The sequence below is a fragment of the Triticum dicoccoides genome, chromosome 1B (assembly GCF_002162155.2).
Source record: "Triticum dicoccoides isolate Atlit2015 ecotype Zavitan chromosome 1B, WEW_v2.0, whole genome shotgun sequence".
NCBI classification, from domain to species: Eukaryota; Viridiplantae; Streptophyta; class Magnoliopsida; order Poales; family Poaceae; genus Triticum; species Triticum dicoccoides.
In genome coordinates this window covers 585,667,646-585,688,561 of record NC_041381.1, presented here as the reverse complement: position 1 = coordinate 585,688,561, position 20,916 = coordinate 585,667,646, and positions in this window count along the sequence as shown.

Here is a 20,916-nt window from a genome sequence, read left to right as displayed (position 1 = left end):
AGGAAAACGCATCATGTGGTTCGTGGAGCAAGCTTGTGTGGTGTAGTGGCGGAGAGGTTGGGGGAAGCATAGGCAACCGAAGACGCGGATGTGATCATATGTGGGGTGGAGGCCATGAAGGCGGTAATATGGTGTTTGGTTGTTAATGGCACGCGAGGGACGGCGATTTAGGAGATAGGTGGCGGTGTGGAGGGCTTCTACCCAAAAGGGAGGGGTGAGTTTGGCTTGGATGAGTAGTGTGCAAACTATATCGTTGGTGGTGCGAAGTAAACGCTCGGCCTTGCCATTTTGGGGGGAAGTGTGAGGGCAGGAGAAGCGGTAGACTATGCCGTTTGTAGAGAAGAGAGAGCGTAAATCCGAGTTGATAAATTCGCCACCGTTGTCGCATTGTAACGCTTTCATGATCACATTATATTGAGTTTTGACATAAGCAAAGAAACGGTGTAGGGTAGTTGATGTGTCGGATTTGTGGCGTAGAAGGAAATGTCCATGAAAAATGAGGGTAATCATCAAGCACAACAAGGTAATATTGATAACCGGAAAAACTCACAACTGGAGAGGTCCATAGATCACAATGGATTAAATCAAAAGGCGCAAACGTGCGACTAGTGGATGAGGGAAAAGCTAAACGGGGTTGGCGCCCAAGTTGGCATGCACTACATGGAGCATGTGGAGATTTATTACATGAAGTAAGAAAATCGTTGTCTAAAGAACGAAGGGTATGAGGGCTAGGATGGCCGAGCCGGCGGTGCCACACATCACCATCGGAGACAGTAGTTGAAAAAGCGATGCGCCAAGCCTTGTTGCTGCCGTGAAAGGGGTATAGGTCGCTGGAGCTAGCGGAGATCAGGATGATTTTCCGGGTGCGAAGGTCCTTCACAAGAAAGCCAAATGGGTAAAATTCTATAGAGCAAGAATTATCCTTAGTAAATTGAAGAACGGAAATAAGGCTGGTAGTGACGTGAGGAGAGAAAAGAACATCACGTAAATGAAAATTATGTGGGGAAAGACGTGTGGAGCCAGTGGCATGTATGGGGAGATGAGATCCATTGCCTACAATAATGCTTGATAAATTATGCTTAGAGGAAGAATTCGAGAAGGTGAGGTTACCAGAGTTACCGGTCACGTGGTTGGAGGCGCCGCTGTCGAGGTACCACTCGTTGGAGGAGCCAGTGTTGGGGAAGCCGTGGGAGCTGTAGGCGGCGTGAAGCATGGCGAGGTGATCCCAGGACGGCGGTTGGGATGGCGGGGGCGCGTGGTATGGCGAGTACTGCATCGGATAGGCGTGGGCGTGGGATCCTGGACGTGGCCCAAGCACTCCCGCAGAGTTGGGAGGAACCCAGCCGGGGCGTGGAGGAGGGATTGCCATCCCATAGGGGGCGAAGAAACCCATGTATGGGTTGTAGGCCGGCAGGGCATGACCACGACCGCCCGAGTCACCGCGCCCACGGCCGCGCCCGTGGCCGCGATCACCACCATCGCCGTGACGAGAGGGGCCGTTGCCACGGCCGTGCTACTGGTTGGGGCCCTGATCCGAGGGCCGTTCCACGCGCTCACCGGAGCGGTGGCCAGAGCAGCCGGTGTTGGGGAAGCCTGGGGGCCCGGAGGAGCTGCCGGTGTCGGGGGTGCCGCCGCTCCCGTGGACGGCGAGCACAGTGGCGCTGGCGTCGGAGGCGCGCTGAGCCTGGTTCTCCTCGGCGAGTTTGACGCGCGAGAAGACCGTCTCGAAGGGTGGCAAGGGAACGGTGTCCCCCAGAACCACATGGATGGTGTCGAAGCGCCCGTCGAGGCCGTGGAGAAACTGCGAGGTGAGGTCGACCTCGGTCACGACATGATCAATGTCCGCGAGACCGGCGGTGATGAGCTTCATACGGCGCGCGTACTCGTCGACAGAAATGTCACCCTGCTTGAGGTTGTGGTACTGCCGATTTAGGATCATGTATCGGGCCGCACGATTTGCAAGGAAGTACTCCTGGATCCGAGTCCAGAAGGGATAGGTGGTGGTGGCGCCGATCACATGGTCGATGATCTGATCGGTAAGGGTGGCATACATGGCGAGGACGACATGTGTGTCAAGCTCATGGTAGTGGCTGTCGGCGTTGGGTGGTGGTGGATGCTGGATGAGGTAGGTGACGCCGTAGCGGAGGAGGACCATCAGGAAGAAAGATTTCCACTTGTGGTAGTTGTTTTCAGCTGGATTCAAGAGGAATTTGATGTGGCTAGTGAGATCCACATTGAGGATGGGGTGGCAAGCGGGTGGAGCTCGTGGCGGCGGCTATGGGTTGGTGGAGGAGAAGAGAGGAGCAAACTGAGAATTAGGGTTAGGAGATGTGCCGGTGAGGTGGGACGGGGCTGTGCCGAAGACAAACGGCGGCGTGGATGTGCCGGCGGCGGTGGCCGAGGACGAGCCGGAGTAGGCTGTCGAGGAGAGGGAGGCCGGCGAGGAAGCGAGCATGGTGGCCGCGGAGGAGGAGGAGTCTTCGGCCATGGGAGAGACCTGGGGACACTGATACCAAGTTAGACAATAGAATGATTGCCCTTAATCCCCTCAAAAAAAATGATTGCCCTTAATGATAGATTACAGTACAACCGTGATTACATATAGAGAGCCCAAGGAAGTAGGCACGCACGCCAGGCGATAGTTGAGATCCACAATAATAGGACTGGACGTGCCAGACTAAATACAACGGAATATGTACATTCTAACAAGCAGTTCGATTCGCATTATTCCTGGATTTATTTCAGGATTTCCGGCGATGCGATTTCAGTGGGAGGAGACGTTCCCGTCGACGACGAGGCGCCTACGGTTGCTTCGTAAATCTCAAGATGATATGCCGGCTCAGTCTCTCGGAGATGCTCATAAGGGTAGGGTGTGCGTGTGTGTGCTCATAGGGATGAGTATATGCGCGTGTATATGAGCGCTTGTGTCTGTACTGATGCTAAAAAAAAACAAGCAGCTCGATACATGGAGGATTTTGGCTTAGCCAACAAGCTATCCTAACCTCCGTTCTTCCATGGATAGTCAGACACTCGGCAACCCCTATTCTGTTCACGGTTAATCTTACATAGTGAAAGCCCATACAGTTCTAGACGGCATTTAATCTCAGACATGAGATGACCATAAGGCGATTTATCTAGAAAGCTCCCTTGCAGTGGCATTGTCAGGAATTTAATGAATTTCAAGGAGATATTCGATACAGGGTTCTTCTACCTCCCTCATTTTCTTCTATCAAATTTCAAAGGGAACTTTATTTTTCAATGAAAATTATAAGAGCTTGCTGGCCGAATGTCACCTGCTACCCCACCAAGATGCATAGTTCCCCCATCATACGATTTGCATCCGGCGGTCAAGAGTGTGGGGGCACCACACCCTGCAAGTACTAGATCATGTGTCGATTGGTAATCGAAACTCGTGCTCGTGGAAGTTGTTGAGAATGTACCAAGAAATATGCAACACATCTACTTTGATTTACACGATCTCACTTGGGTAAGCAGGGAGGAGGATGAGCTGGACAACGGTACATGACGGAGCCGACAAGGTGTTCGCTCTGCGACAATAATGTACATTCATGACATACTCGCTTAATTAGTCCAGTCCTAATATCTATGCGTGGAATCAGTCAAGATGATTGTGCTAGTTATGAGTCAACTTGTAATTAACAACAACCTTTGCACAGATTTTGACTTTCGACATGGTGTACGTAGCATAAATATATCCATCTATTTTTTTTTGGGAAAATGATCAAGATCTATTATCAAAGTTCACGGGACGTACAAGGCATCTCAAACGTAATAAAAATTACATTGACTTAACATAAATATATCCATCTATATTTTTATTGCGTGAAAATGATCAAGATCTATTATCAAAGTTCACAGGACGTACAAGGCATCTCAAACGTAATAAAAATTACATTGAGTTTCAAGACCTCCAAACAACCACTATTGCCGCCAGAACGAGACGCCGACGCGCCGCTGTGGCCACTCCTCTACCGGATCCGGCTTGACCTTGACAATGAATATTTTTGAGCGTTAGTTAGTACATAAGTGAAGCTAGCTACCTAGCTAGAATTCTTGTGTGTAATAACCAATCAATTGGCAAGTCTGTTTAAAGCCCTGGATATAAATGAGAACTCTCTCTGTCCGGATTTATTGGGCCAGCCGACCAAATTGCTAGGACCAAGAAGCCCCGTGTGAAGAGATTGCACTCGACTCTAAGACCAGTAATTATCGGTCATTAGAATATAAGTAAGAAGCAAGTTGCTTACTCCCTCCGTCCGGGTTTATTAGGCCTAAAGACAACTTCTCTTAGACCAAGACACATAGTAATTTGCTCACATTAATTCTTCCATTCCACTCCCAATGCACTCTCTCACATGCATGCAGCCAATGAAAAAGCACACATGAAGTGTATTAACTTTTCAGCCATGGCACCAACAACAATAGCTTTCAATACAACCAATGAAATGGTTGCATGCATGCACCTTTCCAACGCGGGGCCTTATAAAAGGGGACATGCTTGTGATGCTGAGAGGCCTAATAAACCCGGACGGACGGAGTAAGTGTCAAGGATTGTACAACTTATTACTAAATTTGAATTTTCTATATCTCCGTTATATTGGTAACTCCACTAACAACCACAAACTTGTAAAAACTTCACGACATATGCACATGCTTAAAATCATCACAAAAGTTTTGATGAACATATTGTGTAGACTGGTAAATTATTTCTAATACACAAACTGCCTTTATTGAAGGAAGATATATAATAGAAAGGGTTATGGTTCCGCATGAAGCCTTGAACTCTATCCACCAAAATAAATATAACTTTCTTTTGTCTAAGGTGGATTTCAAGAAGGCATGTGATAAAATAAAATTGCCCTTTGTCCATCATATGGTTGAGTTGAAGGGGTTCTCTGGTAAGTGGTGTGATTGGATTTCGTATATCATGAGGGGAGGACATGTGGGAATGAAGTTAATGACAAGATAGGAACTTGAGATCCTAAAGGGCGGAGACAAGGAGATGCTTTATGTCCCCTTCTGTTTGACCTGGCTGCTGATGCTTCGGCCATTATCATAAACAAAGCTAGGCAGAATGGAATTGTGAAAGGAGTTCTAGGATGGATTTTGAATCATGGAGTTAATATGCTCTAGTATGCCGATGATACATTTTTTTGCAATGTGATGAATATAGTGTTACAAACGTAAAGTTCTTTCTGTATGTATGTGGATAAATTTCTGGCTAACTATGAAATTTCAGAAAAAGTGAACTTCTCTTATTTGGAGATGCCATTAATAAATCTAACATGTACCAAGAGATATTTACTTGTACTACGTATATTCTACTTTTGAAATATTTGCACATCCCTGTTTCTAATGTCAGAATTAAAAGTAGATGCTGGAAGGGGTGGAAGATAAAATAGAAAAAGAAGGTGTGGACGCTGGCAGGGGAAACTACTCAATATTGCTGTCAGAATCAATCTAGTTTGGGCTTGTCGGACTAATATGCCCTTGTATTTGATGTCCTTCTACTCCATCCTAGTTGGGCCTAGAAAATAATTGATTTCTTCGTAGCCAGATTAGTCTGTCTAGCTGATGAAGGTAACAAAAATAATATCATTTAGTCAATCGGAAATCTTGTTGTAAACTAAAGATCAAGGGGGTTTAGGCATTCTACATTTAGAGTGCATGAATAAAGTTCTGCTAGCCAAGTGGTTTTGGAATGTAGAAACCGAGTTTGGATTGGCAAGATGTGATTCTAAATAAATATGTGAAAAATATTGTATTTCTAGGATAAAACCTAGAGTCGTTGACTCTCATTTCTGGACTAGCTTACTAAATGTTAAAGATCCCTTTTATCAACATTGCAAGAAAGTGATTATGGATGGAAAGAATACAAGATGGTGGGTTGGATATAGACCACTTAAAATCACTTATGCCAGATTATGCAATCTTTGCTTTGATCATAAAATCTCTACGGCTGAGGTCCTTGAGAAAGGATAGGGTGGTTTTTCTTTTAGGAGAGCTCTACTTGGTGATACTTTAGATCTATGGAGTAGTCTTAACGATAGATGTGAAGAATTAAGATACTAGGGGGCAGGGATAATATAAAGTGGATGCTTATTGCTGACAATAAGTTTACTGTTAAATCCCTATATAAAAATTTGATTTTTAACGAAGTGAGATTTCGCGAAAAAAACTTGGAAAACTAAAATATCTTCTAAAATTCGGGGTTTTCTCTGGCTGGTGGTCAGGAATAGTATTCTTATCAAGGACAACCTACTTAAGAGGGGTTGGAATGGGAGTAAGATGTGTGTGTGTTCAGTGGTCAAGATGAGTGTTTTTTAAATGCTCAGTAGCTAGTCTCACCTGGAGCCTATTGAAGTGTGATTATGATTCGATCTCTACTCACGTTAATTTGCATGAATGCTTTGGAAGTTGGATAATAAGCTTCCCTAAAGAGAACAAGAAACTTGTGATCATTGAGATTTGTGCTATTCTCTGGACTATATGCAGAAGTAGGAGTGATATAATATTTGAAAAGAAAACTATCAATGATCCAATGACTGTGATCAAACTAATGTGCCATTGGATTACCGGGTGGTCCATTTTGCAGATAAAGGAGGCTGTTCAGAATGTGCTGACGCAGGCAAGGCTCATCGTACAAGGATATCTACCATTCCATCAAATATAGGAGTACAATGTTGGGGAACGTAGCAGAAATTCAAAATTTTCTACGCATCACCAAGATCAATCTATGGAGATTCTAGCAACAAAGAGAGAGGGATTGCATCTTCATACCCTTGAAGATCGCTAAGCGGAAGCGTTACAAGAACGCGGTTGATGGAGTCGTACTCGCGGTGATTCAAATCGCGGAAGATCCGATCTAGCGCCGAGCGGACGGCGCCTCCGCGTTCAACACACGTACAGCCTGGGGACGTCTCCTCCTTCTTGATCCAGCAAGGGGAGAAGAGAAGTTGAGGAAGAGCTCCAACAGCACGACGGCGTGGTGGTGGAGCTCACAGTTCTCCGGCAGGGCTTCGCCAAGCACTACTGAGGAGGAGGTGGAGTTGGAGAGGGGGAGGGCTGTGCCAGGGGCAAGGGTGAAGCTCCCATGCGCCTCCCCACTATATATAGGGGTGGAGGGGCTGGTTTCTTGCCCTCCAAGTCCATCGGGGCGTTGGCAAAGGTGGGAGGAAAGAAATCCCATCATTTCCTTCCGCACCGATTGTTATCCCCCCTTTTTAGGGATCTTGATCTTATCCTTTCGGGATATGATCTTATTCCTTCTAAGGGGGGATCTTGGTGTGCCTTGCCCAGGGGTGTGGGGCCTTGCCCCCACTACCCACATTCATGTAGGTCCCCCCATGTAGGTGGGCCCCACTCCGGAACCTTCTAGAACCTTCTCGGTACAATACCGAAAAATCCCGAACATTTTCCAGTGGCCAAAATAGGACTTCCCATATATAAATCTTTACCTCCGAACCATTCCGGAACTCCTCATGACGTCCAGGATCTCATCCGGGACTCCGAACAATATTCGGTAACTGCACACTAATTCCCATAACAACTCTAGCGTCACCGAACCTTAAGTGTGTAGACCCTACGGGTTCGGGAATCATGCAGACATGACCGAGACAACTCTCTGGCCAATAACCAACAGCGGGATCTAGATACCCATGTTGGATCCCACATGTTCCATGATGATCTCACCGGATGAACCACGATGTCAAGGATTCAAGCAATCCCGTATACAATTCCCTTTGTCAATCGGTACGTTACTTGCCCGAGACTCGATCGTCGGTATCCCAATACCTCGTTCAATCTCGTTACCGGCAAGTCACTTTACTCGTTCCGTAATGCATGATCCCGTGACTAACTACTTAGTCACATTGAGCTTATTATGATGATGCATTATCGAGTGGGCCCAAAGATACCTCTCCATCACACGGAGTGACTAATCCCAGTCTCGATTCGTGCCAACCCAACAGACACTTTCGGAGATACCCGTAGTGCACCTTTATAGCCACCCAGTTACGTTGTGACGTTTGGCGCACCCAAAGCATTCCTACGATATCCGGGAGTTGCACAATCTCATGGTCTAAGGAAATGATACTTGACATAGAAAAGCTTTTAGCAAACGAACTACACGATCTTGTGCTATGCTTAGGATTGGGTCTTGTCCATCACATCATTCTCCTAATGATGTGATCCCGTTATCAATGACATCCTATGTCCATGGTTAGGAAACCATAACCATCTATTGATCAACGAACTAGTCAACTAGAGGCTCACTAGGGACATGTTGTGGTCTATGTATTCACACATGTATTACGATTTCCAGTTAATACAATTATAGCATGAACAATAGACAATTATCATGAACAAGGAAATATAATAATAACCATTTTATTATTGCCTCTAGGGCATATTTCCAACAGTTTCCCACTTGCACTAGATTCAATAATCTAGTTCACATCATTATGTGATTGTATTGAATCCAACACCCATGGTGTTTGATCATATCTCGCTTGTGAGAGAGGTTTATTAGTCAACAGGTCTGAACCTTTCAGATCCGTGTGTGCTTTACAAATCTCTATGTCATCTTGTAGATGCAGCTACCACGCGCTATTTGGAGCTATTCCAAATAACTGCTATACTCTATGAATCCGGTTTACTACTCAGAGTCATCCGGATTAGTGTCAAAGATTGCATCGACGTAACCCTTTATGATGAACTCTTTTACCACGTCCATAATCGAGAAAATTCCTTAGTCCACTAGTTACTAAGGATAAGTTTTACCACTGTCATGTGATCCATTCCTGGATCACTCTTGTACCCCTTGAATGACTCATGGCAAGGCACACTTCAGGTGCGGTACTCAGCATAGCATACTGTAGAGCCTACGTCTAAAGCATAGGGGACGACCTTTGTCCTTTCTCTCTCTTCTGCCGTGGTCAGGTCTTGAGTCTTACTCAATACTCACACCTTATAACACAGCCAAGAACTCCTTCTTTGCTGATCTATTTTGAACTCCTTCAAAATCTTGTCATGGTATGTATTCATTTGAAAGTACTATTAAGCGTTTTTATCTATCCTTATAGATCTTGATGCTCAATGTTCAAGTAGCTTAATCCAGGTTTTCCATTGAAAAACACTTTTCAAATAACCCTATATGCTTTCTAGAAATTCTACATCATTTCTGATCAACAATATGTTAACAACATATACTCATCAGAAATTCTATAGTGCTCCCACTCACTTCTTTGGAAATACAAGTTTCTCATAAACTTTGTATAAACCCAAAATCTTTGATAATCTCATCAAAGCGTATATTCCAACTCCGAGATACTTACTCCAATCCTTAAAGGATTGCTGGAGCTTTGCATACTTGTTAGCATCTTTTAGGATTGATAAAAACTTTCTGGTTGTTTCACATACAACCTTTCCTCAAGAAAATCATTGAGGAAACAATGTTTTGACATCCTATCTGCAAGATTTCATAAATAATGCAGGAACTGCTAATATAATTTCAACAAACTCTTGGCATCGCTACGAGTGAGAAAGTCTCATCGTAGTCAACTCCTTGAACTTGTCGGAAAACATCTTAGCGAGAAGTCGAGCTTCCTTAATGGTGACACTTACCATCGTTGTCCGTCTTCCCATTTAAAATCCATCTGTACCCAACAGCCTTACGACCATCAAGTAGTTCTTCCAAAGTCTACACTTTGTTTTATACATGGATCCTCTCTCGGATTTTATGGCCTCGAGCCATTTGTCAGAATCCGGACCCACCATCGCTTCTCCACAGCTCGTAGGTCCATTGTTGTCTAGCAACATGACCTCCAAGATAGGATTACCGTACCACTCCGAAGCAGTACGCGTCCTTGTCGACCTACGAGGTTTGGTAGTGACTTGATCCGAAGTTTCATGATCACTATCATCAGCTTCCACTTCAACTGGTGTAGGCGCCACAGGAACAACTTCCTATGCCCTGCTACAGATTGGTTTAAGTGATGGTTCAATAACCTCATCAAGTCTCCACCATCCTCCCACTCAATTCTTTCAAGAGAAACTTTTCCTCGAGAAAGGACCCATTTCTAGAAACAACCACTTTTGCTTCCGGATCTGAAATAGGAGGTATACCCAACTATTTTGGGTGTCCTATGAAGATGCATTTATCCGCTTTGGGTTTGAGCTTATCAGGCTAAAACTTTTCCACATAAGCTTCGCAGCCCCAAACTTTTAAGAAATGACAGCTTAGGTTTCTCTAAACCATTGTTCATACGCTGGCATCTCAACGGAATTACGTGGTGCCCTATTTGAAGTGAATGCGGTTGTCTCTAATGCCTAACCCATAAATGATAGTGGTAATTCGATAAGAGACATCATGGTATGCACCATATCTAATAGGGTGCAACTATGATGTTCGGACACACCATCATACTATGGTGTTCCAGGCGGTATTAGTTGTGAAACAATTTGCACAATGTCTTAATTGTGTACCAAACTCGTAACTCAGATATTCATCTATATGATCATATCATAGAAATTTTATCCTCTTGCCACGATGATCTTCAACTTCACTCTGAAATTGCTTGAACCTTTCAATAATTCAGACTCGTGTTTCATCAAGTAAATATACTTAGAATCTACTCAAATCATCTGTGAAGTAAGAGCATAACGATATTCACTGCGTGCCTCAGCACTCATTGGATTGCACACATCAAATGTATTACTTCCAACAAGTTGCTCTCTTGTTCCATCTTACTGAAAACAATGCTTTTCAGTCATCTTGCCCATGTGGTATGATTTGCATGTCTAAAGTGACTCAAAATCAAGTGAGTCCAAACGATCCATTTGCATGGAGTTTCTTCATGTGTACATACCAATAGACATGGTTCGCATGTCTCAAACTTTTCAAAAATGAGTGAGTCCAAAGATCCATCAACATGGAGCTTCTTCATGCGTTTTATACCAATATGACTTACATGGCAGTGCCACAAGTAGGTGGTATTATCATTACTATCTTATATCTTTTGGCATGAACATGTCTATCACTACGATCGAGATTCAATAAACCATTCATTTTAGGTGCAAGACCATTGAAGGTATTATTTAAATAAACAGAGTAACCATTATTCTCCTTAAATGAATAACCGTATTGCGATAAACATAATCCAATCATGTCTATGCTCAACGCAAACACCAAATAACAATTATTTAGGTTTAACACCAATCTCGATGATAGAGGGAGCAGGCGATGCTTGATCACATCAACCTTGCAAACACTTCCAACACACATCATCATCTCACCTTTAGCTAGTCTCCGTTTATTCCGTAGTTCTTTTATTTCGAGTTACTAACACTTAGCAACCGAACCGGTATCTTTAATACCCTGGTGCTACTAGGAGTACTAGTAAAGCACACATTTAATACAATGTATATCCAATATACTTCTGTTAACCTTGCCAGCCTTCTCATCTACCAAGTATCTAGGGTAGTTCTGCTTCAGTGACCGTTCCCTCATTACAGAAGCACTTAGTCTCGGGTTTGGGTTCAACCCTGGGTTTCTTCACTAGAGCAGCAACTGATATGCCGTTTCATGAAGTATCCCTTCTTGCCCTTGCCCTTTGTCGGTGTCAAAACCGGCGGATCTCGGGTAGGGGGTCCCGAACTATGCGTCTAGGCGGATGGTAACAGGAGACAAGGGACACGATGTTTTACCCAGGTTCGGGCCCTCTTGATGGAGGTAAAACCCTACGTCCTGCTTGATTGATATTGATATTGTGGATGTTTACAAGAGTGGATCTACCACGAGATCGAGGAGGCTAAACCCTAGAAGCTAGCCTATGGTATGATTGTTGTATATCTATCGACTAGCCTGGCCTCGGTTTATATAATGCACCAGAGGCCTAGGATAACAAGAGTCCTAGCCGAATACGCCGATGGGGGAGGGGTCCTTGTCTTGGTCGCCAAGTCTTGTGGAATCTTCCTTGTATGCGGCAACTGTCCGGACTGGCCCATGAGTATACGACCATGGGGATCCTCGACCCAATCCAACTGATCGGGAGACGACGTGGTGAGTACCCCCTAGTCCCGGACACCGTCAGTAGCCCCCTGAACCGGTCTTCAAGTTGGGGACGCTCCTCGATTCTTTCGAACTGTTCTTCATCTTCGGTCGTCGGTCTTGAAAACTGGTTCAACAAATCTTCTCATCTTCGATCTTGAGGATCGTCGAAATGCATTCGACGAGTTTATACGTCGGGTATCCGAGAGCCCCTTTAAGTTTCCGGCCTTTATCAATGCCTTGTTATTTTTATGCCACACCTCGGGTTTGAAGTTGTTCCCGGGCGGCAACGTCCTCTTGCGTCCGAGCTCCAACACCGGACTGCATTCGAGGTATCTTTTGCAGCTGAGCACCAATGCCGGAGTGCTTCCCAGCTCTAACGCCGGACTATGTATCCGAGCTCCAACGCCGGACGGTATCTGAGCTCCAACGCCGGACTATGTATCCGAGCTCCAACGCCGAACTGTATCCGAGGTGTCGTAAATCACCTTGGTTCAAAGAAGTTTGAAGGAGTTTAGCCGAGCTTAATGCCGGAAGTGCCCTCTATGGAGCCAGCCACTAGCGCCCGAGCTTTACGCCGGACTACTTCTGAGGTGGTGCACCACCCCGAATGTGGGCCGATTTTTGTCAATATTTTTGATTGGTGCCAGTAGCCCTCAAGGTGGGTATCGGTCTAAAACCCGAGATGCACATGAAGGATGACATAAGACCGCTGATCCCTGTAGCCGCTGAGACTCGGGTTGATTTGCAAAATCGGTCTGAGGATCAAGTCCTAGCTCGGCAGAATACTTTGGGACACAAAAAGTGGCATGCTCAGTCCTCGAGACTCAGGTTGGGTGCGGCCGACCAACCTGAGGATCAAAATCTCCTCGGAAACTATATTGCACTTAAAATTTTCTGCATAGAACATGCAATGCAGTAGCCCCCGAGACACTGGTCGGGTGGCAACACCAGATCAAGGGATTGATGTGCCCCTTTAATATTTGTAAATAATAAGCCCGAAGCCCAGTAGCCCCCGAGCCTTAATGCAGGCACGGGAGGCCGAATTGAGGATCGGTATCCATAGTAAAATCACAAATTATGTGTAATGACTCTATGTATCCAAGTACTTTACGTCATTAATGCTCGGATCCACATTGTACAAAACTTTGTTGACCGACCATCGGATTCCACCTCCTCAGCCAATAGCCGAGGAGTGTTTGTCCTACTTTGTAAAGCCTTTATGAGGGCAAAGATTTACAACAAACAAGGCAATCTGGCCATACGGTTTTATAAACAAAGGTATGCGGAGAGACATGTTATATTACTGTTTAACAGAAGAAATGTCTTCCAGAGGAAATAGTCCCGCTATCGGTTCCTTTCTTTGGGTTGTCATGCTAAGCATGATCATGAAACCTCTGCTCCAATGTAAGAGCAAAATATCGAGGATTTAGTTTGGGAGGCCAGTTAATAGCCCTCGATAGTGTTCGGCGACAGTCGAGGTCAAGCCGGAAACACTTCGGCCAATGAATGGCCCGTCATTTAATATAGTCATCGGATCGCTGACCAGTTTACACCTATTGTGATAGTCAGTTTTCGGCTTTCTCCACTGAGGTGCTTGACCATGCGAGCTGGAAGCACAATCGCAGTGGTTCTCCCTTTGCACACCTAGCCGAACAAAGCGGAACGTAGGAGGCAAGCGCGGGAGCCGGGCAACCCAACTATTGACCAAAGACACAATTCGAAACTGATGCATATATAGCAATATCCGAGAATGTTTTTGCCGAATCTCAAAAGGTGTCCGGCGTTGCACTGCGAGACTTGTGCTGAAAACACACAAATAGTTTAAAAAGTGCCATGGGCTCGAAAAGCCAAAAAACTTATTCAAAAGATTAATGTCCGAACTAGATCAAGTGTTCGGTGCCAATCCGAAAATTGGACTTTAGAAAAAAAGGTGCTTCTGTCGTGCTTTAACATGACACATCCTATCTCAATACTTCAAGCGGGTCAGCCTACGGCTTCTTTGAGAGAGAAAGTAGGCTCCCCGGCTAGTGACCGCACACTTGTGTCGAAGGAGTGATAAATAATAATAAAAACTTTGCAACGACTAAGAAGAAAAACACTTATCATAAAACGGCTCATATAAATTTAAGAGCCCCCAAGTGACTTGAGTAAAAGTTGATAATGTAAGGTGACATGTAGAATGCCTTCTAGCCGGATTGTAGATCGTTTGTCGTAGCGGACCTTTTCGCTTCAATCTCTGGACCCAATAGTCCGGAGTGTGTCCGAATACCCTCGCGGTTATAAAAACCGGGGCATGCGTGGAGACCAGGCATAGGGGTCATTAGTGCTTTATCAGACAAGTGCCCAACTAGTTATGTTATATTACATGGTTAGTAAGAAACATCTTCCAGGGAGAATAGTTCCGTTAGGGGTTCCTTTCCCTGGGAGGCATGCCCTAAAGTGCATGTCCGGACTGCGAAAAGAGCAGAAAAACATCTGGGGGCAGGTAAATAAATGGATAAGAAATCATCTTTTAGTTCACCGACCGAGTATTCCCTTAAGAACGCTAGCTTTCGGCTTCACCCAGTCTGAGGTACACATCCGGCTGACCCGGCAGTAACAATCGCAGAGGTGCTCCCTTTACCACCTAGCCGAACAATTGGGAACGTAGGGGTAAGCACAGGAGCCAGGCAATCCAGCTTGGCCAAAACTTAAGTCATATCGATGCATATAATGGTGAATAAAAGGTACATGCGGAAGTGTGACACATGTGTTGGGCATAAAGCCCGAATTAATAAGCTTCTGTTAAAGAAGCCCCCAGGTATAATGAGCGCGGGTAGCGCGTCAAGTGTGTGCGAACAAAGTTTCGACGAGGAAGATTTTTACAAGCAACTTTTTTCCGAGAAAGTATAATGCTTGGTCGAACCGAACACAAGTTAGAAATTTTAAAACTTTGAGCATGAAGGCAACTTAGCTGGTTAATGTGTTCGGTATTGACGATGCGGTCCGAGCTTGATGCGGGACAAGGTTCCATCCCCCAAGCCGGTCCCGAGGTGGCGGAGCAAAGAGCTCGGCACTGTGAAGTGGTGACATAGCATGGTCAATGCAGGACGGCAGAGTGATGCCGAAGTCCCTGGCATGGGGTAATGAAGTGTTGACGAAGCCCCCTGTCCAGCCGAGGTGACATCAAAGGATATAGTCCGGCTGGATCATTTTCCTGTGCACAAAAAATAGTGCAGACCGGGGATAATAGTAGTAATAGGAATTAAAAAAAATGTTGCATAATAAATAATTATGCAAAGTGAGTAGTAAAAGAAATATGGCCTGGCGCCGGAGTTGATGTCGATGCAGGTCGTCGGCATAATGCAATAAAGGCATGGCAAAGCCTGGATTCACTGGTCGGTCCGAGTTCCGGGTGCGGCGTTCGCCGAACTGTGTACGGAAACTGATCGAACCATCATGCGACCGTCGATAATGCGGCCACCATTTGATAGACCTGTGTACATATGCAGGACTAACCAGAGTAATAATTCTTTGGGAAAAATTTAACCCAAACCAGCAAAAAGAAATACTAGGATTAATAGCACCTGGTTTATTTGTTGTAGCAATCTGAAGGAAGGTGATTCCCAAAATTGGGACTCGATCCACGCACCCATGTCTGGTCGGCTAGTGACGCCGAAGTGTCCGGAGTAGGTTGATGAAGAGATGGTGAAGCCCCCGGTCCAGCCGAGATGTCGAAGTAGGTCGGCGTGATGGACACCAGCTTGAAGAAGCAATAGTGCGGCCCTGCCAATGCAGGTCGTGACATGGTCGATGCCGGCTTGATGAAGCGACCGTGCGGCGATGCCGGCATGCCCGCTCCGTGTAATCCGTGGGGTGGCGATGTTGGTGATGATTTATCCTTCACGATGCCGGACTCTTGTTCGGCTTGCCAAGATGATGATCCGAAGAAGTTGAGCTTGGCTCAACAAAGTGACGACGTGTCTAGCGCAGGTCGGCCGCCGTGGAGCAATATTGCCGGACTGGTTTGACACCAGCAATGATGTTGAAGATCATGTTCAAAAGATCTTAAGGTTAGTGGGATGTGTTTGGGAACAAAACACAATATCCCATACAAAACTTCCTTCAAAAAGGATGTCCGAAATCCCGTTCATAAAAAAGATGAATTCGGGTCGGATTCGTTCTCCTGCAGAAAACAGATCCGAAAAGTCATGCACTAATCGGAAGGTTCCCGGAGTTCTGACGGTCGGATCGAGCTGAAATTTGGAGTGGTGGTAGATATAGGAATTCCGCAGCCGATCAACGGTTGGATCTTCCAAAGGACGTCTGAGCTAGAAGCTGGACACCACGCCCTAAACTTGTCCAGATTCCCGTCCAGATTTGACAGGGCTCCGGTATATCGTGGATTGCGAGAGATTCCTCCATCGGAATTCGACGAAATTTTCCAGGGTTGTTGTAGACTCAATTTCGTACAATTCCACCAAAGAGATCGTCAAAGCGATACTCGAGGAGGTGGTGGCAGCAGATACGAGTTCGCTGTCCAGAAAAACAGCACGGTCGCTTGAGGGCAATGTTGACGTTGAGCTCCCGAGCTCCATGGATGATTCCTCCGTGATCTTGATAGAGATCGGAGTTGATGGTTGATGAAGGCCCTCGTCCGAACATGGTGATCCGAACACGAGGTGCAATTCTTGGTTGAACCAAGGTGACCAGTCGAGCTGGTGACGAAGGTGCCGAAGTCGCAGTTGATCTGTAGGCGAGCCATCGATCCTTTTGTCGATCACACAGCGGAACTCTCAATGAAAGCACCAATGTCGGTGTCAAAACCGGCGGATCTCAGGTAGGGGGTCCCGAACTGTGCGTCTAGGCGGATGGTAATAGGAGACAAGGGACACGATGTTTTACCCAGGTTCGGGCCCTCTTGATGGAGGTAAAACCCTACGTCCTGCTTGATTGATATTGATATTGTGGATGTTTAGAAGAGTGGATCTACCACGAGATCAAGGAGGCTAAACCCTAGAAGCTAGCCTATGGTATGATTGTTGTATATCTATCGACTAGCCTGGCCTCAGTTTATATAATGCACCAGAGGCCTAGGATAACAAGAGTCCTAGCTGAATACGCCGGTGGGGGAGGGGTCCTTTTCTTGATCGCCAAGTCTTGTGGAATCTTCCTTGTATGCGGCAACTGTCCGGACTGGCCCATGAGTATACGGCCATGGGGATCCTCGGTCCAATCCAACTGATCGGGAGACGACGTGGTGAGTACCCCCTAGTCCCGGACACCGTCACCCTTCTTGAAACTAGTGGTTTTACTAACCATCAACAATTGATGCTCCTACTCGATTTCTACTTTCGCGGTGTCAAACATCGCGAATTGCTCAAGGATCATCATGTCTATCCCTGATATGTTATAGTTCATCACGAAGCTCTAATAGCTTGGTGGAAGTGACTTTGGAGAACCATCACTATCTCATCTGGAAGATTAACTCCCACTCAATTCAAGTGATTGTAGTACTCAGAAAATCTGAGCACATGCTCAATGATTGAGATTTTCTCCCTTAGTTTGCATGTTAAGAAACTTGTCGGAGGTCTCATACCCTCTTGACGTTGGCACGAGCCTGAAATCCTAATTTCAGCTCTTGGAACATCTCATATGTTATGCGACATTTCAAAAATGTCTTCGGTGCCTCAATTCTAAACCGTTTACCATTACACACTGAATATCACGTAGTCATCAAAAAGTGTATGTCAGATGTTCGCAACATCCACAAAAGACGCTCGAGGTTCAGCACACCAAGCGGTGCATTAAGGACATAATCCTTCTGCGCAGCAATGAGGACAATCCTCAGTATACGGACCTAGTCCGCATAATTGCTACTGTCAACTTTCAACTAAATTTTCTCTAGGAACATATCTTAAACAGTAGAACTAAAGCATAAGCTACGAAACCTTTTGACTATGTTCAGGATAATTAAGTTCATCTAATGAACTCCCACTCAGATAGACATCCCTCTAGTCATCTAAGTGATACATGATCCTAGTCAACTAGGCCGTGTCCGATCATCACGTGAGACGGACTAGTCATCATCGGTGAACATCTTCATGTTGATCGTATCTACTATACGACTCATGTTCGACCTTTCGATCTCTCGTGTTCCGAGGCCATGTATGTACATGCTAGGGTCGTCAAGTCAACCTACGTGTTTTGCATGTGTAAATCTGTCTTACACCCGTTGTATGTGAATGTTAGAATCTATCACACCCGATCATCACGTGGTGCTTCGAAACAACGAACTTTCGCAATGGTGCACAGTTAGGGGGAACACTTTCTTGAAATTATTATGAGGGATCATCTTATTTACTACCGTCATTCTAAGAAAATAAGATGTAAACATGACAAACATCACATGCAAATCACAGAGTGACATGATATGGCCAATATCATCTCGCGCCTTTGATCTTCATCTTTGAGGCGCGGCATGATCACCTTCATCACCGACATGACACCATGATCTCCATCATCATGATCTCCATCATCATGTCTTCATGAACTTGTCTCGCCAACTATTACTTCTACTACTATGGCTAACGGTTAGCAATAAAGTAAAGTAATTACATGGCATTTTCAATGAAGCGCAGGTCATACAGTAAATTAAGATAACTCCTATGGCTCCTGCCGGTTGTCATACTCATCGACATGCAAGTCGTGATTCCTATTACAAGAACATGATCAATCTCATACATCACATATATCATTCATCACATTCTTTTTGGCCATATCACATCACATAGCATACCCTGCAAAAACAAGTTAGACGTCCTCTAATTGTTGTTGCATGTTTTACGTGGCTGCTATGGGTTTCTAGCAAGAACGTGTCTTACCTATGCAAAAGCCACAACGGTGATATGCCAATTGCTATTTACCCTTCATAAGGACCCTTTTCATCGTATCCGATCCGACTAAAGTGGGAGATACTGGCACCCGCTAGCCACCTTATGCAACAAGTGCATGTCAGTCGGTGGAACCTGTCTCACGTAAGCGTACGTGTAAGGTCGGTCCGGGCCGCTTCATCCCACGATGCCGCCAAATCAAGATAAGACTAGTAACGGTAAGCATATCGAACAAACCAACACTCACAACTACTTGTGTTCTACTCGTGCATAGAATCTATGCAATAGACCTAGCTCATGATGCCACTATTGGGGAACGTAGCAGAAATTCAAAATTTTCTACGCATCACCAAGATCAATCTATGGAGATTCTAGCAACAAGAGAGAGAGAGGGATTGCATATCCATACCCTTGAAGATCGCTAAGCGGAAGCGTTACAAGAACGCGGTTGATGGAGTCGTACTCGCGGCGATTCAAATCGCGGAAGATCTGATCTAGCGCCGAACGGATGGCGCCTCCGCGTTCAACACACGTACAGCCTGGGGACGTCTCCTCCTTCTTGATCCAGCAAAGGGAGAGGATAAGTTGAGGGAGAGCTCCGACAGCACGACGGCGTGGTGGTGGAGCTTGCAGTTCTCCGGCAGGGCTTCGCCAAGCACTACTGAGGAGGAGGTGGAGTTGGAGAGGGGGAGGGCTGCGCCAGGGGCAAGGGTGAAGCTCCCATGCGCCTCCCCACTATATATAGGGGTGGAGGGGGATGGTTTCTTGCCCTCCAAGTCCATTGGGGCGTTGGCAAAGGTGGGAGGAAAGAAATCCCATCATTTCCTTCCCCACCGATTGTTATCCCCCCTTTTTAGGGATCTTGATCTTATCCTTTCGGGATATGATCTTATTCCTTCTAAGGGGGGATCTTGGTGCGCCTTGCCCAGGGGTGTGGGGCCTTGCCCCCACTACCCATGTTCATGTGGGTCCCCCCATGCAGGTGGGCCCCACTCCAGAACCTTCTAGAACCTTCTCGGTACAATACCGAAAAATCCCGAACATTTTCCAATGGCCAAAATAGGACTTCCCATATATAAATCTTTACCTCCGGACCATTCCGGAACTCCTCGTGACGTCCAGGATCTCATCCGGGACTCCGAACAATATTCCGTAACTGCACACTAATTCCCATAACAACTCTAGCGTCACCGAACCTTAAGTGTCACTAGTAGAAAAAGGGTCAAATGTGAGACACATTAGTCCCGGTTTGTAACAGAACCGGCACTAATGTGTCCATTAGTGCCGGTTCCAACGGCTAGGTGGGAGGAGATCTTTAGTACCGGTTCGTGGCGAACCTTTAGCACCGGTTCGTGCCACGAACCGGTACTAAAGAAAGTGGTGGCAGGATGTTGTCAGAGTGGGGCCCTTCCAGCACCTTTAGTACCGGTTTGTGGCACGAACCGGTACTAAAGGTCGTCCTATATAAACCCTTCGTCCACCCGCACTCTGTTCTCCCCCCTTTCCCCTCTCCCTCTCCTCTATTCTTCCCTTCTTCCTCTCGAGTTCATCACAAAATTTGCCCCAAATTTGTCAAGATTTGCAGGCCCTCATCCATTCAAATGATCACCAAGGTTAGCAACTTTGTCCTTTCATCTCTCATTGCTAGATTAGCTCTTGCATTGGTTTATATAGTGATTAATTGTGGGTTTTAGTAATTTGGGAGGAATTATATGTGGTAGTATTTGATTTATATGCAATTTGAGGTCAAAATAACACTTAGTTTGCATATGTAGGTGTGGTTTACTTAGTGCCTTCTAAATCTCCGTCGTAACCACCGTCGATCGCCCGCACCGTCCCGTCGCCGGCACCACCTTGTGGTGAGCCTCTTGTTCATCAAATTTTATATAAAAAATTGATGTTTGTGTGATTTGGATATATAGTTACTCGTATAATAATTATCTGACCCGTACGTTGTTTGTTATACATAGT